The 12268-nt window shown below is 47.7% G+C and overlaps 1 protein-coding gene across 1 annotated transcript in view; it reads right to left on the bottom strand.

The window, feature by feature from the left end:
- EYA2 (EYA transcriptional coactivator and phosphatase 2) overlaps positions 1-11267 on the bottom strand; it is a 270028-nt gene extending 258761 nt beyond the window's left edge. Inside the window, exon 1 of the mRNA XM_047746704.1 lies at positions 11152-11267. The gene's annotated coding sequence lies outside the window, so the exon portion shown is untranslated. The remainder of the gene's footprint in view (positions 1-11151) is intronic.
- Between the last annotated feature and the right edge of the window lie 1001 nt (positions 11268-12268).

Genomic DNA, 12268 nt, shown 5'->3' with positions numbered 1-12268 from the left:
CGATCATGACCTGAGCCAAAGGCAGAGGCTTTAACTCACTGAGCCAGCCAGGCGCCCATGTGGGAGATTTTAAAACCTACTTCTTCCCTTCTCCATTCCCCTCCCTGCATAATGAGATGGTTTTCATTCAAAACTCTCAGATTGGGGTGCCTCGGCTGAGCATCTGCCTTCAGCTCAGGTCATAATCCCAGTGTCCTGGGGTCGAACCCCCGCATCAGGCTCTCTGCTCAGTAGGAGGCCTGCTTTTCCCTCTGTCTCTGCCTGCTGCTCCCCCTGCTTATGCTCTCTCTCTCTCTACCAAGTAAATAAATAAAATCTTAAAAACAAAAACAAAAAACTCTCAGATGAAGGTATATCTGTACTCTAATTCTTCAAAGTCCCAAAATTCTGGGGCAGTTTCATTGACCAGAAAAGAGCGCCAGGCTAAACATGGACAAGTGTACCTGAGTCTTAGATGCACTCACCACAGCCAGACGCAGGAGCTATTTTATCTCCGTTCAGCAAATAGGGAAACTGAGGCATAGCCAGAAGCCACAGAGATGGGATGTGAAACCTGGCAGGAGGGCTCTCACGCTCCAGCTGTCGGCGATACACCATCATCTGTAAAATCTGGTGAAGACCAGCATTTAGACGAGCTCAGCACGTAGAGCATATCAGATCTGGAACATTCTGAGCGAGTACCATTCAAAGGTGGGGTTAGGAGGGGGCCATGCGTCTTTGGCAGGATAAAGCAGCAGAAGAAAAAAATGAGAAATCTTTTGTTTTTCTTTTTCGATTCATTAAGGTTTGTTGGGGTGAGCAAGAACCTCATTTTTTTTTCTTTCCATGACTTCCCTTTTATTTTAACGGGGAAATGTGCATTTCAAAGACTGCTCAATAGCAGCGTTGAAGTCTCAAGTTCAATCACAATGTCCCCATTGTAGCTGGGGGACTCCTTGGCCTTTAAGCTTGGGTTATAAAAATTTGGTCTGAGCCCAAAGTCTGGCTTTAATAGAATATTTTAATTTTGTTTAATGAATATTATTTTAAATCTGTTTGGCAGTTTTAAAATGTGTTCTTTTATTTTCAAATTAAAATTTACTAATGTTCCATGCTTTCCTGGGGGTGTAGGAGCAGCAAAGAGTGGGAGTGATAATAACACAGGCTACCATTTATTGAGTGCTTACTATGTGCCAAACACCCTGCTCCGTGGTTTATGGGTATCACCTCTTCCAGCCTTCACCACCACCCAGGGAACAGCGACCACGGCCTCCACGGTCTGGGAAGCTGGAAGAGTCAGCCCCCAGCCCAAGATGGCAGAGTTAGTGAGTGGGGGGCTTGAGGCTCAAACCAGGTCTGTCTTAGCTCATGGTCTATGCTCTTAACCACTGCCTCAGAGTCTCTTGATATTGAGAAAGGACCCAACTGACCAATAACTTGAAGGGACCTAGAGGACCCAGTTCGTGATTCCCTATAACCTCAAGGGCAGGAAGATCTGGCTTGAGCAGAAGTGCTCCCCTACTGGGTATTCCCCATAGGCGGGCAGAGCGTCATTTAAATTCTCACAAGTCAAGCAGAGAAAGTCAATTATCATATAGTTTTGCTTATTTGTGGAACATAAGGAATAGCATGGAGGACATTTGGAGAAGGAAGGGAAAAATGAAGGTAGGGGGAGAATCAGAGGTGGAGATGAACCATGAGAGACTATGGACTTGGAGAAACAAACTGAGGGTTTTTGAGGGCAGGGGAGTGGGGGGATGGGTTGGCCCAGTGGTGGGTATTAAGGAGGGCACGTACCGCATGGAGCACTGGATGTTATACGCAAACAATGAATCACGGAACACTACATCAAAAACAAATGACGTACTGGATGGTGACTAACATAGCATAATAAAAAAATAAAATAAAATAAAAAATAAATTCTCACAATGGATTTACCTTCAGCTTGGGTCATGATCCTAGGGTCCTGGGATCTGAGCCCTGTGACAGGCTGCAGGGAGCCTGATTCTCCGTCTCCCTCTGCCTCTTCCCACCTTGTGCTGTGCGCTCTCTCTCTCTCTCTCTCTCAAATAGATAAATAAAAAATTTTTTAAAATGCTCACTATGGTCCTTCGAAGCAATTATTGCATCTCCATTCTATAGAGAGGAAATGGAAACCCAGTTTCATGCAGCTTGTAAACAACAACAATAAATATAGCCACCAACTCTGATCTAATTCATGCTGTTTGCCATGCACTGTTGCAAACACTTTATATGTATTTACTCCATCTCCATAGCTCTTTGGGGAAGGTACACCGTTATCCAGTCTGTTTTACAGAAAGAAAAAAAAAAAGAAACCAAGGCACAGAAAATTTGGTAACTGGCTCCAAGTTAAGTAATTGGTTTATGCAGAGCAGGGATTTGAATCCAAGCAGCCCGGCTCCTGGGTGCATGCTCTTAATCTCTAGGCTGTAGGTCAGAGCCAAGGCTTAAATTCGGACATCCTGATTCCCCCCACTCCCCACCAAGACCACCTGTTCCCCACCACCACTTGACAAAAGCAGAAAGAAGGTCACGGTGCACAACACAGTTCCAGGCACAGAAGCCGGTCGGTATACTGCTCTTACTGAATTAAGCAAGGCTTCTTTGAGTAAGGGTTTACGAAGTAGGGTCTATTTCTTCAACCTGCTGCTTGAGTACTGGGAAGCTCAAGAAGTCGTATCACTGCCCTCTGGCTCCTCAAGGGTAAAAAAGAGGCAGTGTGCAATGTTGGTGGAGACACATTAGGATCCTACTAACAGAGGGGCCAGATCGGGTCCTTCTTACCTCTGGACCTCCAGTAATTAGCCCGGCACCTAGAACACAGCTCCGTAAATACTGCTGAATCAATGAATGAAAGAATGAATGCATTTGTGAATTTCCCCCAGCACCATGCAATGGATCAGGCATGGAGGAGACACTCAACAAGTCAAAAATCAGTGACATCGTCTATGCAGTGTGGCAAGAGCATGTTCTTCCTTATCAACAAAATTTGTCTTGTCATATTGCAATAGCTCAGGGGATCAGGAAACTTATTCCGTAAAGGGCCATGCAGTCTCTGTAGCAACCACTCAGCTCTGCGATTTTAGCACAGAAGCATCCCTAGGCAATTGCTGAGGCCAGCTAACTGCAGAGACGTGGCCACCATTTCAACATACTCCAACGCTAAACCTTCTCTGATTTCTACAAGGACAGGCTCAGGGTTCTGCGAGAATGAGCAGATGTCTCTAATTTCTGAGCCCAACTTTTGTACCTGGCCATCAGCTAATATCCCCCAAGCAAAACAAATGGAGACGAACTTTAAAATCTGACTCTCCAGGCCAGACTTGCAGAGGAAAGGTAGTATTACACCGGTGGGGGGCGGGGGGGGGAGCAGCCCGGATATCCTTGTGGTTAGGCATCAAAACTGGGTTCAATCCTTGCTCCAACATGAGCCATGTAACCTTGGGCAAGTTACTTCACCTCCCTAAGATTCAAGTTTTACATCTGTAAAATAGACACAATAATAAGAGCACGTTCCATCCAAGGCTATTTGGAGACAGAAATGTGTTTGCTTAGCACAGCGCCTGGCACATAGTAAGTGTTCAATAAATATGGGCTACTTGTTATTTCCAAAAAAGTCTTTATGTTTTCTTGAAAAAACAAACAAACAAGACCAATTTGCTGAAAATAAGCACAAAGAAAGCACAGCCCAGATGTGGGAAAAGACATTTCCAAAATCAGGTTCCTAAAGATACTCCAGAAAGGCATTCCAGAGGTCTCAAGGTGTCAGAAAATTCTTCACTTGAGATCCAACCACCAGCAAGCCCTCCAATGTCTCTCCCTCCTCCCCCCAAAGTCTGCTTCTGTGTCCTTTTCTCACTCTGTCTTTCTTGTGGGTGCCAGCGCAATGCGGAAGACATTTGGAGAGTTTCAGACATTTGCTGAGTTTAAGACATTCTTTCTCCCCTCCTTTCCCGCACATCCCAACATTCAAGTCTCCAGGGAGCATGGTCTTGGTGGCAAGAGGACAGCACCAGAGAGCTCCGGCCCTTGGCAGACCAGAAGTGAATAACCTCCCCGGCTCCATTCTTTCCCCCAGCTGGATGGGGCCAACACTCTGTTTACAACACAAGCAGCAAGTCACAACTTGTCATGCCGTGTGACACCATCCTGGCCGCGAGTCCCCACTTCCCTCTATTGTACCGGTCACACTAAAGGCCAGAGGTGCAGGAATCTGCCTCCTGTGCTCCTTCCCGTCTACCACCTTCCCCACCAAGAAGGACATTCCTACCTTTGCTGGAGAGAAAAAGGTTTCTAGAACACCCTGAAACAAAAGTCCCCATACAAATAATAACACACCCGCAAAAGAAAACACTCCCTTTGCATTGACACACTTTCTGTTTCTTCTGAAAGGAGGCTTCTTCTTTACTTGGGATTTCTATCAGCACTGAGGTTGTTACCAAACTCGGGGACACAGTGGACACTCTCTCTGTCTCTGTGTATTTCATGGAGCTGCCTATCAATGAAGACCTGAAGATTTGTACTTACACGGCATGCCCCGTGTGCTAAAAAACACATACGTGCTCGTAGGCACAAAAAAATTGCTTTGGAAACAGCAAATATCTTAATCAGGGAGCTCCTACCGGAATGGGATGGGAGATAAAGAAACTGACCAGAAGGAACAAAAGACATTTCGACCTCTGGCTGCTGTAGATCCAAATGCCAGGAATGAGACTTCTGCTTCGGAAGAAGGGGTGACCCCGGAACCTTCTTTTTCTGCGGAGCTGGGAGGGGGAGGGGCCTGAGGGGGATGGGAATTCCAGTCCCCCACACCTCACTTGCCCCCAAGAACGTCTTCAGTCATCCTCAGAAGCCAAATCAAATCAAGATCTTTCGACCGTGGGCTGTGTAGCCCCTTTCCTCGTTCACTTCAGCCGAACACATCTACCAGCAGGAATGCAAAGTTGGCCGAGGTAAGGAGAACTGGTGGTTTTCGCTCTGTTTTGGTGACCTTCACAGGGCTTATTTATGCAACTTCAAGCTCATGACCTAATACATGTTGGTTTGGCTTCTCTTGTCATAATAGCAGCCTGTAAAAAGCTTTTGAGAATTCCCCATATTTTCTTATTTTGGGTCAAGAAAATAAAATCGATATCTAAATAACCTTAAAAAAATGCCCTGCACAATCTAAAAATTTGGAATCTTTCCACTAGGACTAAAGATATCTCTTAAAGCCTCAAAGAGCATCAAAGTTAAGGCCAACAATTGCCAGTTTTTAAGGTGAGCTATTTGGTAACAGCATATGTGAGAATTAGCTAAGAGGGACTTTTTGACATAAGTCAAACAATGACATTTAAAACTCACGTTAAAGCAATTACCATGCAGAATTTTTCCGTGTTTTTCCCATTTCTTAAACAGAAGTGTATATGTTTTCAACATAGTTTCTCGCTGTAATTTTCTTTCTTGGCAAACCCACATCTTACCATGAAACCCAAAGTATGCACGCTACAGAACAATAATGGTTGAAACAGACTCGGCTGTCTCTGGCATGATTTTTCTTTACGAAATTAAAATGTCTTTTGGCTAATGTGCTGTACATTTCAGTTATGAAAGACCATTCTTGGGAGATGAATAGAAAAGAAAGGAGAACTGACAGATTCAGCTGATGTGAGACAAAAGTAAGTTGCTATATTCATACAGTAGTCAGACCCTCCAGTTCCTCATTCTTTGGAGGAAAAATGTCGATTTTATCACTTTTCGTCCAGTTAAATTTAAAGGGAGTTCACAAGTTCTCCTCGGAATGACTGTGAGTCGGTACGTACAGATATGTGACATCTGGGAACACACAGATTTTTAAAATCTAACTTTACTAGATACTCAAAAGGGAAAGAGAGTGGGGGAAAACTCCAGTGCTCCTGAAACCACACAGATTTTTGGGTTACTGACACAATACGACTGATACAAAATGATAGACTAAGTTCTAACCTCTTTTAAATACTCCGTTCACTTTGAAATCTGGCTAAGTTAGCATTCTCGGGCAAAGAAAGTTGACCGTGTGCACAGTCTCAAAATTGGTAAGATGAAAACCTGTATCCCTGGGCTATCTATTTATTCATCAGAGTTCCTGTTTTCAATGTCTACACACATCCGAACACAGAGGCAGAGCCGGCAAAAAAAAAAAAAAAAAAAAAAAAAAAAAAAAAAAAAAAAAAAAGCATGAGTGGGTGTATCTGTGCCCTAAACCAGGATATTCCAAGGGCAGTGACAACAGGGAAGAGGCCCCGACCCTTTCATCCATCCTGCCAGGCTCTGTCCCAAAATGGGGGCCCTCTGGGCCCCCACTGACCCTCCGCCTGCCTGTCCTGGATTCAGGCAACCAACGTCCTCCCTTAACCTTCAAAGTGGCAAAGATAAATCATTCCGGTTACCTGACTCTTGAGACCACCTGTTCCAAATTATTCTTCGCTCTCCAAATGTTTATAATCTCTCCCCCAAACAACAACCCACCCGTCGAGATCCAGCACCTTCCAGTAAACTCGATTTGGACTGCCTACCGGAACATTTTAGGGCCTTACCACTGCCTGTAAATTTATTGACTCTTTTTAGGAACTGAAATGCGTAACATTATAGTATCGAAGGAACAAATCAAATTAGCCCCTGAAAATAAACATTTTCTTTTCCAGAACTGAACACAACCTGCCGAATATCATGACTCAGAAAGGCTCATGTTTGTGTCTTCTCAATACTTAATATGATTTTTCTTCTGTATAAAACAACAACAACAAACAACGGGGCAGATTCAGAAAATAACTGCGTTCCACGCATTTCACACCAGCCTAATTTGGCATCTCTCTCCAAGGGAAAGGAGGGCAGGAATGTTCTCTGGGCCAAGGTTTTCATAGCTCAGGGGTAAGGCTCATTCTGCAGAGGTCTGAAGGCCTCGGGTCTGGTTTCACTCGCTTTGCGGCCTCTCGTGAGGCATTTGACTTAAGACTCAGTCCCCTTGTTAACAAAGTTGGGAAATGATGATAATACTCATTAGTAATAATAATAATGTAAGAATTCAGGCCTGGCACACAAGTGTTCAATACACGGCAGGCATTTTCATCTCATGACTATTCAACACAAGGATAAAATTTGCAAATGCAGAGAAAGGACAGACACCAGTAGGAGGAGAGTAAGAAATGAGAAGAAAAAGCAGCAAAAAGGGTGCCCCGGTGGCTCAGTGGGTTAAGCGTCTGCTTTCAGCTCAGGTCACGATCCCAGGGTCGTGAGATTGAGTCCAGCATGAACTCCCTGTTTAGGGGGAGGCTGCTTCTCCCTCCCCCTCTGCCTCTCTCCCCTTCTCGTGCTCTCTCTCTCAAATAAATAAATAAAATCTTAAAAAGAAAAGAAAAGAAAAGAAAAACAAAAAGCAGCAAAAACAAATTTAAAAGCCTGTGGTTTCCTTGGTCCTCTCTCTCCCCTGAATATACCTGGCGGGTACTTTCGTACCTTGAAATTGATTTTAAATCCCATGCCGTGAAGAATGGGTTCCTGCCCCCTCTGATTCATTTACAGGGACAAGTGGGTCTGAGCCAGTCACTTCAAGTATTTGCCACCTGATGGAGGGGGTTTATCCTCGGATTAGAAGAGGTGTTAGTTAGTCAAACACCATTAGGCCAGTTAAGATCTTCAAATAGCGAAAATGAAGCATTGTCTCCAGCAAGGTGTCTGCTAATTGTTTCCCTACCAGAATCTTCTTTTGGCTGTGTCTGTTTGGGACCATTTGAATTGCCACTAACCATAAAGGGTGTGGGGCAAGGGCCATTCAGGAAGCTGTTATGATTTGGGGGGTGGGGATGGGGGAGGAAGGTGGGGAGTATGCGTGAGTGTGTATGTGTGTGTTTTCTGTCAACAATCTGTGTTTTCTCAACTCTGGGGTTAATTCTCTGTAGAGATTCCTTTTGAGCGGAATCCACCAACTCCTTTTCGAGAGCAGTTAGCTAGGGAAAAAAAAAAAAATCCTCCCACCAGCAAAACCCAGTCTTGGCAAGAGTCACAAGGTTCAGCCTTTGGAGTTAACCGAATAACCAGCCACTTCACCTCCAGAAACCCCACAGATAAGGAGAACACATGGGCAGGCGAATACCCCCTTTCTAAATTATCTTTGGAGAAGGGGGTTATCCTGTCCCCCAAGGAATTCCTGATAAGGCCAGACAGCCTAGCATTTTCTCTGTGCCTAGGTGAGAAGCAGAGGAGTTTTTCACTCTGCCATGGGAGAGAAAGCCTTCTTACCCAGCCTGCACACACATGTGTAAACACACACACACCTCAGACCTGTGGCCACCACCTCAGGTTGTGCTGCTAACTTCTCCCACGAGCCTTTTTATGGTAAGGAGGCCTGCCCAGCAAAGACAGAACCCTACCTAGATACGACTTCCACCACCCGTGCCCCATAGAAGGGAACATGCTGTTCGAGGTGTGCACGGATATACAGGGACGAGCAAATGTCTAAACAAGATATCTCCTGTCCCTTCATTCCCTGCTAACAGCTATGGGCTGTCTCTCTGCCGGACAGAGGCATCTGTCATGAGCCGCTGGGAGCCCCGCTTATGGACCATAACGGCCTGCGATTTTATTATACAAGGAGTTTATTGCTGGCCTAATTAGTTTCAAACTGGGCATTCCAGCTGAGGACACCTAAAAAACATCTGGTGGAAGAAAGAGGCAATGAGTCCCCGTTCTAAGCCGGTTACGGTTGGATTTCTGCATAACTCTGGTCTCAAGCGCCTGAACACAAGTTATCTTTGGAAAAGTAACCGAAAAAATAAGGAAATGTTTCTTCTTTGCGGGGAAGGAGTCATCTTGTCATGGGGGAACCCAAAGCAGTCTTAAAGTGGACGTGCTCGGGCCGTGTCTACCTTTTCACAAACTGCCGGGGTCCCCCTATCTGGCTTCCCGCAATTCAAAATGTACTCAGCTCTACCACAGAGCGCTTCTGCTGAGGACTTCTGCCCCGTTCCAACAGCAGCTAGCATTTTATCAATTTATCCGTCTGGAACAAGGCTTGCAATTTTGTACGTGCAATTTAAAGCAGAAGTAAGACCACATATTTGAAACAGCATGTCTTCGGTGTTTTTGCCAAATGGTAATCCTATAACAAGTCAACAAATCATAGTTCTTTATGATGTGTTTAATACAACACAAAAGGCATGAAAAAAAGACTTTAGAACTTAAGTGATGAAAGCATCTGGTTTTTAAAAATCCCAAAGAATCGGGATAACATCTCTTTATTTTATTTCCTTTCCTTTAGCTACTTAACGTTAGGAAAGAGACTGATCTGTTTATAGAGTACTCTCCTCCACACAGCTACAACACGAGGCGAGCTGTTTTGAAGGCAGAGGAAAAATGCCAAGTCCTTTAAGATAAAATAGCTAATATTGCGAAGCTAAAATTACAAGGGAAGAACGGTCTCACTACCAAGTAGTTGTGGGACCTGCGAGCAGCTTTTAAAAAGTTCAGGCCCTTTCGGATCTAGCGTATTGGTCAAAAGTGCCAAACGCAGAGCTTCCTCCAAAGGCAAGGAGATTTTTTTTCATGCAAACACAATTTTAGGTTTCGTCAAAAGCAAGAGTCAACTATGATCATTTACGACATCCTTCTTTCATTAACTTAGTCTGAGGATGTCTATATGCAAGGAAGTATAATGTTTAAGGGGTTTAAAGATGGGGGGAGAAAGTGGAAAACATGAACATTTCTTGGGTAAAGGTGCCTGAAAGATTTTTCGCTTAGATTCTTTTTAAAGGGAGGTCTCCCTGCCCTGCCCCCACCTCCCCAAAAGGCCCAGAGGCTGGAAATCTGGCTATGACTTCAGTATTATTACTTTGGTAGTAGAAATCGCACTCAAGCAAGAAAAAGGCTCGTGAAATGAACAGATTTAGTTGGAAATACAGCAATTGTCCGCTGGTTATAATTTCCTTTGGAAGGGAGCTGCGTAACTCAAACATAATTCAGCACTCAAATCCTTACTTGATGTTTGTAAATCATTCTCCCTTCCCTCTGCTCTTGCTAACAACCAGACTCTGATGCTCACTCATTTTGCTGCACCTCGTCATTAAAAGTTACCTCCACCAAGACTGATTTATTTCTCGACATTTTATATATATATATGTAATTAAAGATTACGTAGCGTTTCGGGGAAAAGAGGGGAGAAAAGAAAATGGTATCCATAAAGATGCAGCCTCAGTCTTTCTTTGCAAAAATAACTCAGACCAGAGCAGCAGTCACGCTAACTGCGCTGGGGAGGCGCGGGACCCTCCTAGCCAAAGCGCTTCCCTTGGAGCCCCTGAGAAAGGCGATCGGAGGATTGTGCGATGCGAGTATTTTTTAGAGTATTTTTTACCGGTCAAGCTCTCCTAGGATTCCTGGAGTTCACAGACTATTTGGGGGCAGGAAATGTATTTGAGGAGCTAAGGCCAGCAGGGCCGTTGAACCTCCAGGCTGCAAGGCTAAAAAACTGCTCCTTTTTCCACTTTCTCTCCTTACAGCAAAACCTTAGCCTCGTTCTAAACAGTCTTCGGAGGCAAAGTTTTTTAAGTTTTCAACTCCGGCTTCTGCAAGCGCCGGGACGCCCGCGCCGGTACAAAGCCCCGAGAGCCGGCCCCTCGCAGGCCGGGCGCAGCCGGACTTTCGAACAGAAATGCGGGTAGAAGGCGGCGGGGCGGCCGTTCCCGACCCATCCCGGGGGGTCTCCACACAGCGCCCGCAGGCGTGCGCTGGGCTCCCCGCGCCTCTTGCGGCTCGGACCGGGCTGGGGGGACCACCCCGGGTCGCCGACGACCCGGGCCCTTTCATGAAAGGGACCAAACGCAGCCCACCGCTTCTACACCGCCCGCGCGCCATGCACTTGTCCCGCGCGCGGGAGTGCAAACTTGAGTCGCTGCTCCCCGAGCGCAAAAGGAAACTGAGGCCCGGAGACCGGCTTTCCCGGCACGGGATCGGCCCCCCGTCCCCGCCGCCCTCGCGCCCGCGGTGCCTGGGGGGCCCCGTGCGCCCCGACAACTGCGGAGGCCCGGGCCCGGCGGGTGCGCGAGCGAGGCGCAAGGCGACCGGTCCGCGTCAGCCCGGGCCCGGCGAAGCGCGGCGAAGCCCGGCGGGCCGCCCGAGGTGGGCGCCGCGGGCGGTACTCACCGTGCGCAGTGGAGAGGGCGCCCCGGCGCGGGCGGGCGCGGGTCCGACGCGGCCGGGCTGACTGCGGCGGGCACCGTGCTGCTCTGCCTCCGCCGCCGCTGCCTCCGCCTCCTGGGCTGCCGCGGCCGCTGCCTGCGCGGGGAGGACCGGCCCCTTCCCCTCCCCGGGCCGGGCCCTCCCTCTGCCCCCGCCCGGTCCCCGCGCCGCCGCGTGGGCGCGTGGGGGCGCCGAGGTGCGGCGCTGGGCTCGGCGGGCGCACAGCCCCGGCGAATGGACGCGCGGCGCGGGGCTCCGGCCCTGCCGCTGCCGCTGCCGCCGCGCCGCTCTCCGCGCCTGCAGCCCAGCCGAGCGCGCCCGCTCCTGCCGGTCTTGCAGGAGTCTAGGGCGCAGCCTCCTCCCCACCCACCGACAGTCCGCACCCCCTCCCTCCGCAACCCAGGCGCGGCCCCTGAGAACGGCACCTCGACAGTGACTGCGACGTTCATTCATTCATTCATCCACTTATTCATTCATTCAACCTACGCTGAGCATCTACCGTGTCGGGTACAGCCCCCGCGAGATTCAGCTGGAGCAAGACAGATTCGTTTGTGCACATGGGGAGATAGACCACAAACAAGTAGAGAAGCAAGGTAATGTCAGAAAGTTAGAATTATTATGGGGCGTGGGACTTATGTGCTGGGGGTGCAGGGAGGGTGATCTTAGACCTTTCCGAGGAGGTGACACTTGAATTATGAGCAAGGCCACTGCTGGTGCTGTTGGGGGGTGGGGGGGATGGGGAGAGGAGCGTTCAGAATCATAAACCTACTTTTCACCCACTTTACAGATAGGGAAATTGACGTCCCAAGAACCTAACCTAACTGGCTTACCCAAAGTCAGTGGCACAGCCCCCCCCCCACACTCGAACTGAGGCACCCCACTTACTCCATCCTCTCCTGGTCACCTTTTTCAATCGTCCCCACAATAAACTGTCTGGAACGGAGTTTAGGCAGCTCTTTTCTCCCTTCTGACCACTTCACTGTGGGGCACCCAGGATGCTTCCATCAAAATCAAGAGCAACCACTGCCCTTTGTTAAGCTCAATAAAAACCCGGGTCCTCAGATAAAGATGAATTTCAACA

This window comes from Lutra lutra, chromosome 9 (assembly GCF_902655055.1).
Source record: "Lutra lutra chromosome 9, mLutLut1.2, whole genome shotgun sequence".
Classification (NCBI taxonomy): Eukaryota; Metazoa; Chordata; class Mammalia; order Carnivora; family Mustelidae; genus Lutra; species Lutra lutra.
Note: the sequence above shows the minus strand (reverse complement) of the source record. Positions and strands in the feature narration are given on the sequence as shown.